Source organism: Ips typographus, linkage group LG10 (assembly GCF_016097725.1).
Source record: "Ips typographus isolate SLU linkage group LG10, UJ_Ityp_2.0, whole genome shotgun sequence".
Taxonomy (NCBI): Eukaryota; Metazoa; Arthropoda; class Insecta; order Coleoptera; family Curculionidae; genus Ips; species Ips typographus.
In genome coordinates, this window is record NC_138431.1 from 2,212,306 (window position 1) to 2,227,810 (window position 15,505).

Below are 15,505 nucleotides of genomic sequence, written 5' to 3' on the forward strand. Positions count from 1 at the left end.
TAATAATTTCATTTATATAAAATTCACTAAAAACAAAAAGAAGAATCTTTTTTAGTATTTATTATACTTATCTTTTATTAATTCTGAAACCAACCGGATATCTACTTTACCATCAATTCTTTAATAAATGGTCAAACAAATTAAAGCCTTGCCATAAAAAACGAGAGTATATAAAATAATTTTTCTAATTTTGGCATATAAAGTGACACTTTTCAAAACTGACTAGAGTGACAAAACGTTTTACTTTATGTATACGCATAGTCAAATGTTCAGTAGTATCCGATTGCTCATTGAACCTATATCAATACAATATATTAAAGTCAATTTAACAAGTGGGAGTGAAAGAAGAAGTGTAGTAACATACAATTTCTGTCTTTGTGGGGAAGCTTACCCTGATCCTGTGAGAGTAGAAACTCATAAGATTCTGTTGTTTATTGACAAACATCAAATAATTGATTTTGAAATAAACAAAGTAATTGAGAATAATCAAGAGGGTATCTCTGATATCCTTAGAGACTTGATATTGCTTGAATTGACAGACGAAATTCAAATTACACATATCTTTAACAAAGCTATCAGGACATACAACAATTACAATGGCGACACAATCCACTACGATTCAGTCTGCCCTACAAGTCCTGGGGCTGGATCCAGCAGACAATGAGAATACAAACAACTACACTGCAGCTGGAGTAACCCCTGCATCTTTGTTGGCTCATACTGTCAAGAAGGACTATGTAATCTTGGGGGCAACACGTCAAGAATTCATGGATAGGCATGGATCAGCAGCTTTTGATTTCAATGCCATCAGAGCTCACTTCTCATTAATATGTGAGGATTTCGAAGCACAGCTAGCTTTAGAAACACCGTCTAAAGCAGTGGAGTTTTGCTCCAAAATGATCTATGAAGTTGAACCAGAGGCCAGGCAAGTAAGGAAGAAAGATGGCGATAAGACGTGGAGATTCATGTTTGTGTACAAGAAGAATAATAAGCTCCAAACAAAAGTTGCATTTGTAAGCACTTACAAGACTGATGAATCATCCTACAAAGTTGAAATGGAGCCAACAAAGATAACGCTATCAGTCGGCTAGCCTGCTAGCAGTTATAATCCTGAACAAATTGAACGGGATATCTATGAATATGAACCCTTCAGTGATACTACTGAGCCCATTAGCTGGTTCAGTATTTTCAAAAGACGATATTCCTAAGATAGCAGAGGAACTTAATGCACAAGTATATAAAATTGTGTGTGTAATTAATGCCAGTTGTCAAAGTGGAGGGCATTATCTTGATGATAGCAGATTGCACTGTGCAGCTGTGGCTTCTATTGTTGCCACTAGGAATGTAAAAGATCCTAAGATGAAAGATGCTATTGTTGGTAAAACAATAAAGCAATATTTGAATGTTAAAAAGGAATTCAAAACCACTTTCTATGAGGCTTATGCTGAGTTTGGGCATGGTGGAGTGCCAAGTGTTTTATCTCCAAATAATCTCATTAAATTATTTGAAGATATCCAAAAGATAACTCCAATGCAGGCTGCCAGAGCTGCTAAGCAGACAGAGAATAAGACTCAGGTAGTGGTACCAGCAGCCATGGCTCCTAAAATAAAAACTAAGCCTGACCAGTTGTCGGAGGGACTGGAAGCAGCATCATCTTCTAAAAGTGGCAAAGGTAAAAAATAAAGCTGCAAGGCCACCTACTCCATCTGAGTCATAACTTGTTCAGGAGACTAGTGGGAGGGAATAGATTTAGTACTAATCTCACTAGATTCTCATTTATTTAATTGACTATGAAAAGTTCATTTCATCACTCCCTGTTTTTATGCATTTCCGTAGAAACATATGGGCGACATCCATCATAACATGTCGTTGTCACTGTTTATACAAGGTGCTATGAAAGTGAATATATGTGTTAAATCACTTTAAAAAATGGTTTTTACCGCTTTTTGGTCAAAATTAGAAAAAATTATGTATGCAACACGTTTCGAAAATGTCTTATTGTGTAACTCATTCAAATTGTAGGACCTCGCTGCGCTCGCCCTACAAACATTCATTCGTTACACAAAATCGATCTTTTCGTAACTGGTTACATAAATAGCTATTTCCAGAACGTAGCAGTTGGAGATGAACAGAAAATCGCTGATACATTTAACAGTTTCTTTATTACAAGTATTGACACCATCGTTTCACAGGTTCCAGTGATTCATGATTCGCATCCTTGTGTACAATCGGCAAGGGACGGTGACTCAATAGTTTTTGGTGAATTTAAGCAACTGTCAATGTCCGACCTCAATTGTCCGAGAAAATCTGTTAACGATTTGAAATCTGTTGGTGGCGGAAAAAGTGGAATTTCAACCAGTGTCTCTAAAGATGCTTTTCGTGTGTTGTGAAACAGGATGCTTGACATCATAAATGCGTCGCTCTCTAATGGGGCTTTCCCGGAGTCTTGGAAGACTTCTACGGTTCTACCCGTGCCAAAGGTGTCTCAAACTATACAATGTGAAGAATTTCGTCCAATTAACACAGTGCCAGTGTACGAAAAATTGTTGGAGATGACTGTCAAGAAACAGCTGCTGGATTTCTGCGATAAACATCAAATCTTGGTACCCAATCAGTCCAGATTTCGTCAAAATCACTAGTGCGAGACTGCTATTGTGAACATTTGCAATGACTTTGTTACTGAGGTGGATAGGGGTAAATATGTTTTGGCTGTGTTTTTAGATTTCAGGCGTGCGTTTGAGACAATCGATAGAGGGCTTCTTTTGAGTAAATTAGAACAACTAGGCTTAAGAAATACGGTTTTAAAATGGTTTACATCGTACTTGAGTGACAGAACACAGATAGTCAAATATAAAAATGCTATGTCCACGGTTCTAGCAGTTAACCATGGTGTACCGCAGGGTACTATTCTGGGACCCTTATTGTTTTTAATATATATAAATGATTTTGTCAGAGTTGCCAACGTGTCTAGAATCGAGTTATTTGCGGATGACACTATGTTGTATGTAAGCGGTGATAACGTGGATGATTTGCAGCGCAGTTTGAATAGAGATTTAGATTTGATATATGAATGGCTATGTGATAACAAGTTAAGTGTAAATGTCTCTAAATGTAAATTTTGTTTGTTTGGCAAAAAATCTAAGCTGTCTACTGTAAATAAAAGTGATCTGACTGTTATGATTAATAATAATAAGATTGTTGGCAATAAAGAAATAAAATATCTAGGAGTCATTCTTGACTCAGAACTAAAGTTTCATGCCCATGCAGTGTACTGCATGAGAAAGTTTTCACGAAAAATAGGCTTTATTGCTAGAGTAGGAAAACATTTAGTTTTTTCTATGTACACCAAACGTATATTATATAACTCTTTAGCCGCTCCACATCTGGAGTTCTGTAGCACTTTACTGTTTTATAATCGATGAATTCCAGCGAATTCAGAATAAAGGAATGCGAATTATTATTGGATGTAACAGATATGCTCCTGTCAGTAACATGTTGGCTTGTACAAATTTTTTAACTGTAAAACAAAAAATAGTTTTTAATTCTCTTGTTTTTATTTTTAAAATTAGGAATAGACTTTTACCCGGTTATGTATGTGATAAGACCAAGACGTTTAGCAGTGTGCATGGTTATGATACTCGAAATAAGTATGATTTTATTGTGAGCGATAGGCCAAATTCGAATATTGTTGCAGGTTCATTGTTTTATAGAGGATTGCTGGACTTTAATGATTTACCGGAGCGTATTAAGAGTTGCACTAATTTAGAATTGTTTCGTAGGCATCTGCGTGCATATATTGTGGATCAAGTTCAGGTCAAAAATGTTCAAAATGTCTAAAAATGTTTTAAAAGGTCTAAAAATGTTGTAAACTGTCTTTATTTTGTATGTTCTTTGTTATTGTTACTTAAGTTATTTATATGTAGCTATTATGCTAAATAAATCCCTCTTACTTACTACTTACTGTAATAGAAAAAGTATAAACCCGGACAAATATGATGTACACAATGATCAATCACATTGTTTCTGATTGCCAAGCCCAAAGCCAAAAGCCACTCAAATCTTCGAATATTCCCCTCAATCCCCACCAAACAATTTACGACCGGCCGCAAAATTAAGGGGTTCATTCTTGTTACTTTACTCTAATTTTGTTTCTAGTGCTGCCACCTATTAGGGAGTGCATCAATTACACACTGACTATCTATCCTTATACAAAATCAATGGTATAGGAAAAAAGCCGAATCTTTGGGTATAAGAAGAAGCAAAACTTACGATCTATTTCAATTTCGTCATGAAGTTGCCGAAAAACTTGTATATTGCGCAAAGTCATCCAAACGAGGTAGGCCAAGCTTACAAAACCGCATTGAAGAACCTTCTCCAAAACGGCAAAAAGTTGAAAGTAAACCAGTAAAAGAAAAAAGACTAGATGGAGTTGATCATTATCCATTATATGATGACAAGCCCAATAATACCAGGTGCAAGTGGCCAGGCTGTTCTTCAAAAACACATGTTTATTGTGTAAAATGTGAAGTACATTTGTGCTGCTTTAAGGGTAATAACTGTTTTTATAAGTTTCATAACAAATAAGAGTTTTAATAAATAAAATGTCCTCAACGTATATGTATATGAATTTTCCACTTAGACATATTGTCCTTCGTCGACGACACGACGTCACGGCGGTAGGAAACTAATTAAAATGAATATTTTTTCCTCAAAACGCCAAATTTTTTCAAAATGTTTTCAGAAGGGTCATGACTGAAAGGGTTAATATACCGTACTAGTCGTGACCCGACGTCCAATCGACTCAAATTTGTATTCCCCAAAATAGTGCAAATACGAGTAGAAATGCCGTCACCCCAACGTCGGTACCTGACGTTGCGTCGGTTAATCGAACGTTGGCTTGACGTCCAAATGCCGATTGGGCATTATGGATAGTTCTTAGAAAACACACGTGATTAGCATTAATTCTTCGATATAAATAGGAGCTGAGCAGACACAAAAAGTTAAATTTGCTGTAGGATATTAATCAGTTGGAATATAAACTGTACGTTAGATAGATATGAATGACTGATTGCTGGTCCTTGTTCACTCCCAATGTCAACTTCAGCACAGTTACTCAGTTCGCCATGCGTAGATTGACATTTAAAGGAATGACAATATTTCTAATAATTCATTTCAATCATTTAGTTCGAAATTAAATGAAAATTATTCGGCCAGATATTGTGGATAGAACAATGCTGCATATGGCATAACAGCAAATCGAAATCGCAAATAAAACTACACACCACCCGCGCACCAATCTTTAGTTTATTATTAAAAAAAAATCCAAGATTGACCTGGATGACTTTTTTTTTGCTTCTCGGTTCACTGTATAGTGAGTATATCTGAAACAAAAAAAATATATTACCACGAGTGTTTTAAGTTTTAACTAGGTTTTAACCAATGTTAGCTGAAGCTGGATTTTATATTGTAGCATAGAATCAGTATAAAAATTCATTATACATTGAATGGTAATCTAGCACACATGTGGTCTATTTCTGACCATAAACAAGTTTAGAAACGTATGAAAATTATACGCAAAGTTGCGAAGAAGGTATTTACCATACACATCTGTACGCATATTTTCGTATACGTAACTGAACGTATAATGTCAGAAAGTTACTGACTTTAAAAAAAAATTAGATTTTATGCAAAACACGTATTTGTCAGCGCACGAGAAAACCCACCAGTTAAAAACAGCGCACGGGCAATGGGCACTTTCCAGCGTCCTCAAGGAAAAGGTACATTTGTGTCAAACGAATCAACCAAAAAATAGATAGTTTTCAGACTAGTAAGAATAATGAAAAAAACCTTTCCTATTCAGGTGCGGTAAATGCACTTTTACACACTTATTGTGACACTTAAGTGACAAACTGTCTTTAGACTTTTACTGGTGGCACTTTTCGTCCATAGGGAAGAAAAGTTTTATATTGAACACCCTGTTTCTATTCTTTTTTTTAAATTATCGCAAGAAGGCTAGTAATTATTCTAAATACTTCCCTATACCTATTTTGCACCGTTTCCTAGATGTTCCATAAAAATGGTGGCTTTGTCAGCAAAACGGTAGTCTAAACATTAATCAAATTCTCAAGTCCTGAAAGGCTTGCCGATGTGACCCTTTGTCCTCAGTTAGACAATACTACAAATGGTTGAAAAACCCAGAGACAGAAAATGAAAAAAACTTACCGGACCTACAGACAAATATAAAAACTGCCAAAAGTTGTTTTTTTATTAAATGGATTTATCGGTGTTGTATGGTTTGTAATAAAATAATATTAAACCTAGAACAAATCCATGTATACATTTCCTTTACCTAACTTCAACCGTTTCTGACTTATTAACAGTTTTTCCTTAAATGGTGCATACAATCGTAATCCATACCAATCTGAATACGGACACCTGCTTGGCCTTAATGACTAGTTGTCGTTTCTATAACTACAACATGTTCTGACAGATATTTGTCAAATACAAAACTAGTTGAAACTTAGCACAAGCAGGGGTCCGTATTCAGATTAGTATGGATTACGATTTTATACGCACTTTAAAGAAAAAGTGTTATTAAGTCAGAAACGGTTGAAGTTAGGTAGAGGAAGAGTACACATAGATTTGTTCTAAGTTTAATGTTCTTTTTTTCACCCTGTAATTTTTTGTCATTTTCCGTCTCTGGGCTTTTCAACCATGTGGAATTGTCTAACTGAGGACAAAAGATCACATCAGCAAACCTTTCAGGACTTGAAAATTTAATAAATGTTCTAATTATCTAAGAAACGGTGCAAGATAGGGAATAGGATAGGATAGCGAAGTATTAACATTAATTACTAGCCTTCTTGCGAGGAATTCAAAAATGAGATTAGAAACAATGTATTCCATTTGAAAATCAAAAGTTGGTGTCCAAAAACGTCCAAAATATTTTAGATAGAGAGTTTGGACCCAACCTAGGCTACACGCCAAATTTCAACAAAACATATTAAGTCGTTCTCTAGATACTTCTAATATACCATCAGCGTAAATCACCCTGTATATTACATATTATATTAAAAATAGACATTTTTTAAAATTATATTTGATTATGAATTTCATTTAAAAGTAGAAAGTTATGTCAATTCTTGAGAAAACTAAACGTAGTAGCTAAAAACTAAGCACGAAACTGAAATCACATCGAAAAAGTGCTTTAAAAATGTTTGTGTTTCACTCCGATATTTTAATAAACAAAAAAGTTGGGTAAAGTTTTCAAAATATGTAAAATTCGAAAAACGGCCTCTAGCGCCGCAAACTGACAAGCTATCGAAATACGGTTTTTGCTATAACACCGTATCTAGCTGGACAATAGGGTTTTCCTGTCAAAACACTCTAAATCCGGACACCCTGTACAGGTGAATCAATGATAAAGTTCATTATCTCGTTTGATTTGAGAAATAGAAAAATAATGTTAAATACAAAAGTTTTAGAGAATATTGATATTTATAGTTTAAAATTACTTTTGGTTATACAGGTTCATAAAGACATGACAGAAAACATTAGTTTTTTTTAAATATACCCTTTTTTTAATGGACGATAACGAATGCAAAATCGTTCAATATTGAGTCCCATTAATGCATGATTTTTTAATTGTTTTACTTCAAATACGCTCATAGTATAGTTCTATCCCTTTTTATTTGTATGAAACAAAGAGAAATAAACACACATTATTTAGTTGACATCCACTATTACTGACAGAACTAACTGTCATTGTCATTGTCAAGGGTGCCTTGGATTTAGGTTTGCAGTGTCGCGTATACAACTGACAATTAGGTTTTTTCAAACTTTGTAGGATTATAAACATTTATTATAAACTACAGTTAACGGAAAAATGTTGTAAACAACTTTTATATTAATAAGCGATTAATAATCTTAATGTTAAACCATTTCGATTATTAATCGCTTTCATTAATACACTCGTTATTTAAAAACTTAAAACTTGTCTGTTAATAATGTCAGATTATTTAATTTTTAATTTTTTCATCCAAATATTACTTTTTACTATGATGTAAAATTGACTGTATTGCCATTGTTTCTAAAAAGAATACTCATATTTGGTACGAACGTTCTACAGGAACGATAAAAATGATTTATGTAAATAAACTTGCATTAGATGCTACAGGACGTTCAATTTTTTAAAATGTATTTTGATTAATTCAGTTTAAGAAATTTCGACTTTTATAAATGGAACACCCTGTACATTATTTATTTTGTCTGATAGGTTTTACGAAACACTTGAACTTTTATTAAGTATGTCATATACCTAATTTGAGTAGATTGCAATTTATTTATGGTTTTTAATTTTTACCTTCGATTTTTGTGTTCTTCACTAAACTAAGTTTATAACTAGCTTACGACAAACTAAAAATGCAGGTGTTGTCAACCGTTGGTAAGCTACAGCATATTCCAAACATCAAATTAATTCAATTTAGCTTGTCCTATACCCTAGTTAATAAGTTAATATTAAGAAAGATACAGGGTGTGAAAGTCAAAATTTTGTTCTTGTTTTTTTATCATATCATCTAGGTCTTTTGATATAAGTTACTGAAAATGTGTATAAGGGGGTTTTGACAGCCGGTAAATATGATGCTTTCATCTATTTGCAGTAGTTGATAGGGGGCGCTACCTGCAGCTTTTTCAGCTGCTTAAAATGACTAATACTTTTTTCTACGCCACTGAAACGGACACATTTCAAAATATGATTCTAATATGTTTTCTACGTGAAAAAGGTATACTTGTTTTAAGTCTTAAAAGTTGACCGTTTTTGAGATATCCAATATTTTGATATTGCATGTAGCAACTTTCAAATTAGTAAATATTTATTTTATGAAAGTAAGTTTTTATTTTGCCTTTATAGAATACTTGTTGTCCAAAAGAAACCTTTTTTTAATGTTAATACCTTAATTTCCAGTAGTTGGTGGTGTAAGTTGTTTCACCAAATTCACTGAAAATACGTATGAATTTTTCATTTATTTTTAGCAATCTTTTTGTTGTGTGATTTAGCTAAAAGGTATTCCAATTCGTTTTTTTAAGGTTTGTATGAATTACCTAAATGTACTTTACCGTTTAACCATTTAACCGTATTAGCAATGCAATATTAAAACATTAAATATCTCGAAAACGGTCAACATTTAAGATCTAAAACTAGTATACTTTTTTTAAATAGAAAACATATTAGAATAATATTTTGAATTCGTATGTCCGTTTCAGTGCGTAAAAAAAAGTTTAAGTCCTTTTAAGAAGCGGAAATGGTTGCAGATAGCTACTGCCTAATAGTAGTAGTAATGATGTAGCTCTATGTCCCATTACTTATGGTCCACCCTATACAGGGTTATTCACGTTATTCGACACGAAAGATTGCGACTAAACTATTCACTTTCAAAAAAGTTTTGATTCTGGGATGGATAATAGACCTATTGAAGGTATCTTTTAAAAATATTTTCAAGATGTACCGGTTGTCCCAAATGCAGAAAAAGTATCAAAGTCACATTTTTTCAAATGGAACACCTGCTATATTACTTTATTTTCAGAATCTACGTTGAAAATAAAAATTAGTTTAATTGATGTTTGATAGGTCTAAACTTCACAGTTTCTCAGATATTCCTTAATTTGTAAAAATGTAGAACAGATATTAACATTTAAACATTCAACCTTCCTTTGAGATTTATTGACCAAAATTGGTTTGGGGGCTGATAACAGATTAAGTTTTATGATCCAAAAGTGATAAATTGTCTAGCTCATATAGGGGATCTCAAAAAATTTAATCAAAAACTAAAATTTTGAAGTAGTATAAACTTGTCAAAATCAAATGGAACCCTACCAATTTTATGGTTACGGTATATGCAAAATTTAATTACCTATCGAAAATTATTAAGGTTTTATACCGCTAATTGTTAACGTTTTCTTGGAAAATCGACATTTCTTAAACTAGAGCTGACTTTTACTGATTTTTGATATCGTTCAAAGATCACTTGCTATCTTTTCCAATTACATACCTATCGTTCTAATCTAAGTAAAGCTTAGAATAAAATAGTGGCTTAATACTTTGTAAATTTGCTATACAAGTTACAAAAATAATTCATAAAAATGTTTAAAACGGCGACAATTCGACTACAAACACAAAAATACCTACTCCGTTTTTGAGTCCTTCAGCAACATTATTAAGTATCTTAATGGATATACTCCTAAAAATTTCTTTCTAATTCGCTAATCTGTGGTCATTTCTCAAGGGTATCAAAAATCACTCAAAATCGGTGAGAGTTCGAGGAATGTTGACTTTCCAAGAAAACGCGAACAGTTAGCCATAGGAGATCTCAATAATTTTCGATAGATAATTAAATTTTGCATCTACTTTAACCATAAAACAGGTGGTGTTCAATCGGTAAAGTTTAAAGGAAGCAATTATTGGGTAAAAATTTTGAGACATCCTGTATGAGCTAGATAATTTCTCACCCATGGATTCTAAAACTTGATCATTTAGCAGTTCCCAAGCCAATTTTGATTGATAAAAATCGTAGATTCTGAAAATGAAATAAAATACTTACACTACTTATTTTTGACACTTGATTTAACCTTGTGCCGAAAGTTTCAAATTGATTTTCTAAGGTCAGGAGACTGTTTTCTCCAAACTCTGACCAACAAAAAATATTTTTTGTACGGTTGTCTGAAATTACGGGCTATATTTTGTCTTTTGCACGAATCTTTCTAACTGTCATAGTAACCAAGTTAGCACGTGTCAAATAAAGACACTTATCATTTAAAAGAAACAGTTGAAAAATTTGTAATTCAAATTTAGACAGTAATAAAAGCCTGGTTTATAAAACAAAATTTAAATTTAGTAGTAAATTTAAATTTAGCTGTAACTTTAAAAAAATATGGTGTTTATAAAAGAAATATTTCAAGTCTTAAATCAATGACTGCTAAACGTCAAAGTTGTAATTTGCGCTCATTTGACATAGGTCAACTCTCAAAAATATTAAGTGACATTCGGGATTCCCACATACCCAGTGTTGTGATTTTGGAATACACAAACACAAAAATTGAAATTGGAAAAACCAAATATTACTAGGCTTCAGTTTAACCGTTTAACCGTAATTTTTAGCTGCCAGGAAAAACCATAACCAAATATTCAAATTAAAAACACAAATCAGCTGATTGTGTCATTGGAGAAGCTTGCGCAGTAGCAAGATGATTTAACTTTAGCGTTAACTTTAAGAGAATTTAGAATTTTATGTAAATCCAAGGTCACTAGATACAGCTAAATTTAAGGTTAAAGTTAAATTTCATTTATGAACGTCTTGATTTAAAACCACTAGTCTTATTCTTAAAGTTAATACTAAATTTAATGCTAAATTTAAATTTTGTTTTATAAACCAGGCTAAAGTTGTAAGAACTAGGTCACATGACTTGATAATTCAAGTTTTGAGCTTGCAACATTGTAAAAGCCAGTTGACTTTGTTAAAAACAGTAACGTGAAGTTCAAAACGCAGTTTAAACTTTGAAAAATGGTAAATTAAATTTAAACAGTTGTTAAAACTTAAATTGCAAAATACACGTTACGTGACGTTGAAAATGCAATTCTGCATGTTATTGCAACACTGTAAAGGCCAGTTGACAACTGTCAAAATTAGTCACGTGACCTTTAAAATGTGGTTTAAAATTAAAAAATTTGGCAAATTACATTTTGACTATTTTAGACAGTTGTACAAGCTGAAAATGCAAGAGACACATCACGTGACTTTGATTATGTCATTTTAGAGCTTGCAACACTGTCCAAGCCAACTGACACCTGTCAAAAACAGTCACATGACTTTAAAATGTAATTTAAATGTTGATCATTTGGTAAATTAAGTTTAGACAGTTGTAAAAGCTGAAATTGTGAAATAAACATTTTGTGAAGTTACAATAATACAATTTTGAGCATGCAACACTGTAAAAACCAGTTGACACCTGTTAAAAACAGTCACGTGACCTTAAAAATGTAGTTTAAATGTTGAAAAATTGGTAAATTTTTATAATAATTTGTAATGAATATTGTTTCAACTCAATATCATGTAACAAAAATTTAGTATAATAATTACTTGTGCCTATGCTGTTATGTTCAATTTTCAGTCAATTTTGTTATATTAATAAACTACATTTTGAAATACACAATACCTCAAAATACTCTCAAATGCCTTATAAATATCTCAAAATATCTTGTAATACCTCACAATGCTTTGTAGTAATGGAAAAGTGCCTCATAATACCTTGAATTACCTCGAGTGTGTACACCAAATTACCTGGGCATTCTACCCCTCGGTTGATATGGAGAATAAGTAAATTTATTAATACTACAACTAAAAACTTGGGTAAACCCTGCCTCATATACTACATATAATACATATTAACTCAAGGTTGAACAATGCAGTCTACAAAGTGTACAATGATGATTATTGTTTTAAAGGTAAAACCCGAGGGGTAAACCACTGGGGCATTATAGTGTACAAACTGTAAGAATTAGTGGGCATTACTTGGGCATTCAATTAGTATTATTAATAAAATTGAAAAAATATCATACAATATTTCTTTCTATACATCTACCATTGAAATATAAAATGAAATTAATAAAGTTTGGTAATTTCAATGAAATCCATTGAAAAACAAGGAAAAATTATGAATTTTGTAATTTTACTTTGAAAAATTTTGACTGTCTCTAGCGGCGAAACCGTACAACAAATCAATCAACTTTTATACCTCAATAGAAAGCTAATTTTATTAGCTGTCCGCTGACATATAAAAGCTTAAAGCTTAGCTTGTATAAAGTGTAGCAAATAAGCTAGTTATTAACGATTGAACAAAAAAATGCACCAAAAAAGTCATGAAAAATGAATCAATTTTGACGCCCTCTAGTGGCCAAACCGTCCAACCTATTAACCCCGGTTGGGGTATTTTTAGAAAGCTCATTTTATTGGCTATCCATTGACGTATAAAAATTTACCAAAAGTAGTGCAATTAAGCGAGTTTTTGAGGATTAAACAAAAGGATGCACCAAAAAAGTGATAAAAAAATTGGTCAAATTTGACGCGCTCTAGCGACCAAACCATCTAACCTGTCAACCCAAATAGGGATATTTTTAGAAAGCTCATTTCATTGGCTGTCCATTGACGTATAAAAATCTACCAAAGATAGTGCAATTACACGAGTTTTTAAGAATTAAACAAAAAGACACCCCACGCGGGCAAACGATTAACCAATCGATTTTTATACGTCAATGGGAAGCTCATTTCATTGGCTGTCCATAGACATATAAAAGTATATACAAAGTGCTACAAATACACGTGTGTTATTTACGATTTAGTGACAGGATGCGCCACAAGCATTTTTTGACTGGTTAAAGGCTAATTTGACTATAGAAAATTAAGGAAACACGATCAAGTGACTTACTAGATCTACCACAAAGTACAGCTTGGAAATTTTTTGAAAAACTGTTTTTGCAAATGACAATTTTTTTAAGGGTCAAATTTGCCTGAAACACCACCACTATCCTAATGGGTTTTGCGTTATGTTGGTCAATTAGTAAAAGTGAAAATCGACCTTAATGATTGTATTTCTACAGTTTTGCTACAACTCTAAATTTGGCAATAATTGTGCTAAGTTTGTGCCAAATATAAGGGCCATACCTGCCTGATTTAAAAAAATTCTTTAAAGATATTAGAGTGGTAACAGACAAGAAAAACATTTAGTTAGCTTTGGAGCCCTCTGGCGGCCAAACAAAGCAACCTATCAACACAGATGACCATATTATTTTAAAGCCCATTTTATTTTCTATCCATTGACATATAAAAGTCTATACAAAGTGTTGTGTATGACAATAAAGGCAGTTTTGACTAAGGTTGACAACTATTACTTTAACCTTGATTAATTCAGATATTTTGACCGTTACAGGGTGGTTCAATGTATCAATTTAAAAAATGATTTTTTGAAATATGTGGCGTAGTACAAACTTTTTTAATTTTGAACAGAAAATCAGACAGAATTATAAGAATGTGTTCCGTTTGGAAAACTGACTTTCTGTCCTTTTTTAGAACTGATTTTTTGACCACACTCTATTATATATTTTGACGTAGTGTGTAGTTTGTAGTTTTTCTGCACCCGTTCCTAGAACAAACCTTGTCTAACATGACAACACAAAAACCAAGAAATCTTTCCTGATATGTATAAATTAAAAATGTTTTGGAGACCAAAAATATCAAACTTTACATAAAATGGTAAATATCTCAGAAACGAATACAGATACGTATATGACATTAATACACGAATTATGTCTAGAATTTGACGTAGAATACAAAAATTAAAAAGTATACAGGATGTCTCATTTAAAATAAGCAGCAGTTGATATCTACTTCCGGTTAAATCGTTGCACGCATATTTTCTTATTTTTACTTTTTTTAATTAAAAAAGTTTTTTTTAGACTCTCATCCAGTTGTGATAATTCAGGAAGTCAGGTTAGGTTAATTATTAGGAATTACTGGGCATTACAAGAAATTAATGGGCATTACTGGCATATTACGAATTAGTGTACAGAATTTTACTCAGCGGTTTACCCCTCGGTAAAACCATAATGAAAACTGCATTGCTTTTTATTTTAATGTTACTATCATTAAAATCAGTTAACTCACCTTAAAACTTGCTTTTTAATCCACTGTTGTATGTATGTACTTAATGTAGATAGTTTAAAATATTGCACAGGATTTTATTCGTCTTCAACTTGACTTGATTGCAGTCCCTGGGAAATGTAGTCACTTTCTTCATAAAAGTTGTGCTTTTTTCATCCACATGGAAAAGTAGTGATGTATGCAGCATATACCAGTTGCAGATCTGTAAGACTAGCCTAATTAGTTACTAGAACCACCCTTAAAAAATGTTAGTACAAAAATGTTTAGTAATGATGCATCAGCATGGTTTATTACATAGATTAGGTATGAAATTGCCATCGTAATCTTACCTGGGCCCAGCAGCTGTTGTATCCATTATGTCTATCAAAAAACATACATTTACTTGATTTTAGTGTATAATTTTCATTAATTAAATTATTGGATTTTGTCATAAAAACATAATTTAGCAGCATGTTCTAGGTAGTTTTTTTGACATAACAAGTGAAGTGACAAGTGGGAATTTTACTTGACAACACAAACTTGTTTCCTCAAAGCGATACGTCGCGTGACGTCACAGTGGATGCTCGGCTGCACAGTATGAACTTAAATCCAATGGGTTATTCTTTACATTGAACAAGTCCACCTCCACTGAGTGAAGGTATTACTTTCCTTCTGACAAAGTATTAAGTTATACTATAAAGTGGTAAGCATGAATAATCAATATATCTAAAAATTCAGCTTTATTAAGTACGAATTGACAAATGATAATTATCACCAAAATAACAACATCCCTGAAGGGGACTTATTGACACTGG

General features: G+C 32.6%; 1 long non-coding RNA gene across 1 annotated transcript; it reads right to left on the reverse strand.

Moving 5' to 3' along the window:
* Positions 1-2,143: 2,143 nt before the first annotated feature.
* On the reverse strand, positions 2,144-15,214 carry LOC145734628 (uncharacterized). The gene is made up of 3 exons (XR_014179463.1): positions 15,041-15,214; positions 14,715-14,913; positions 2,144-5,381 (listed from the first exon to the last, which is right to left on the reverse strand). It is a non-coding gene; the product is annotated as an uncharacterized LOC145734628 (long non-coding RNA).
* Between the last annotated feature and the right edge of the window lie 291 nt (positions 15,215-15,505).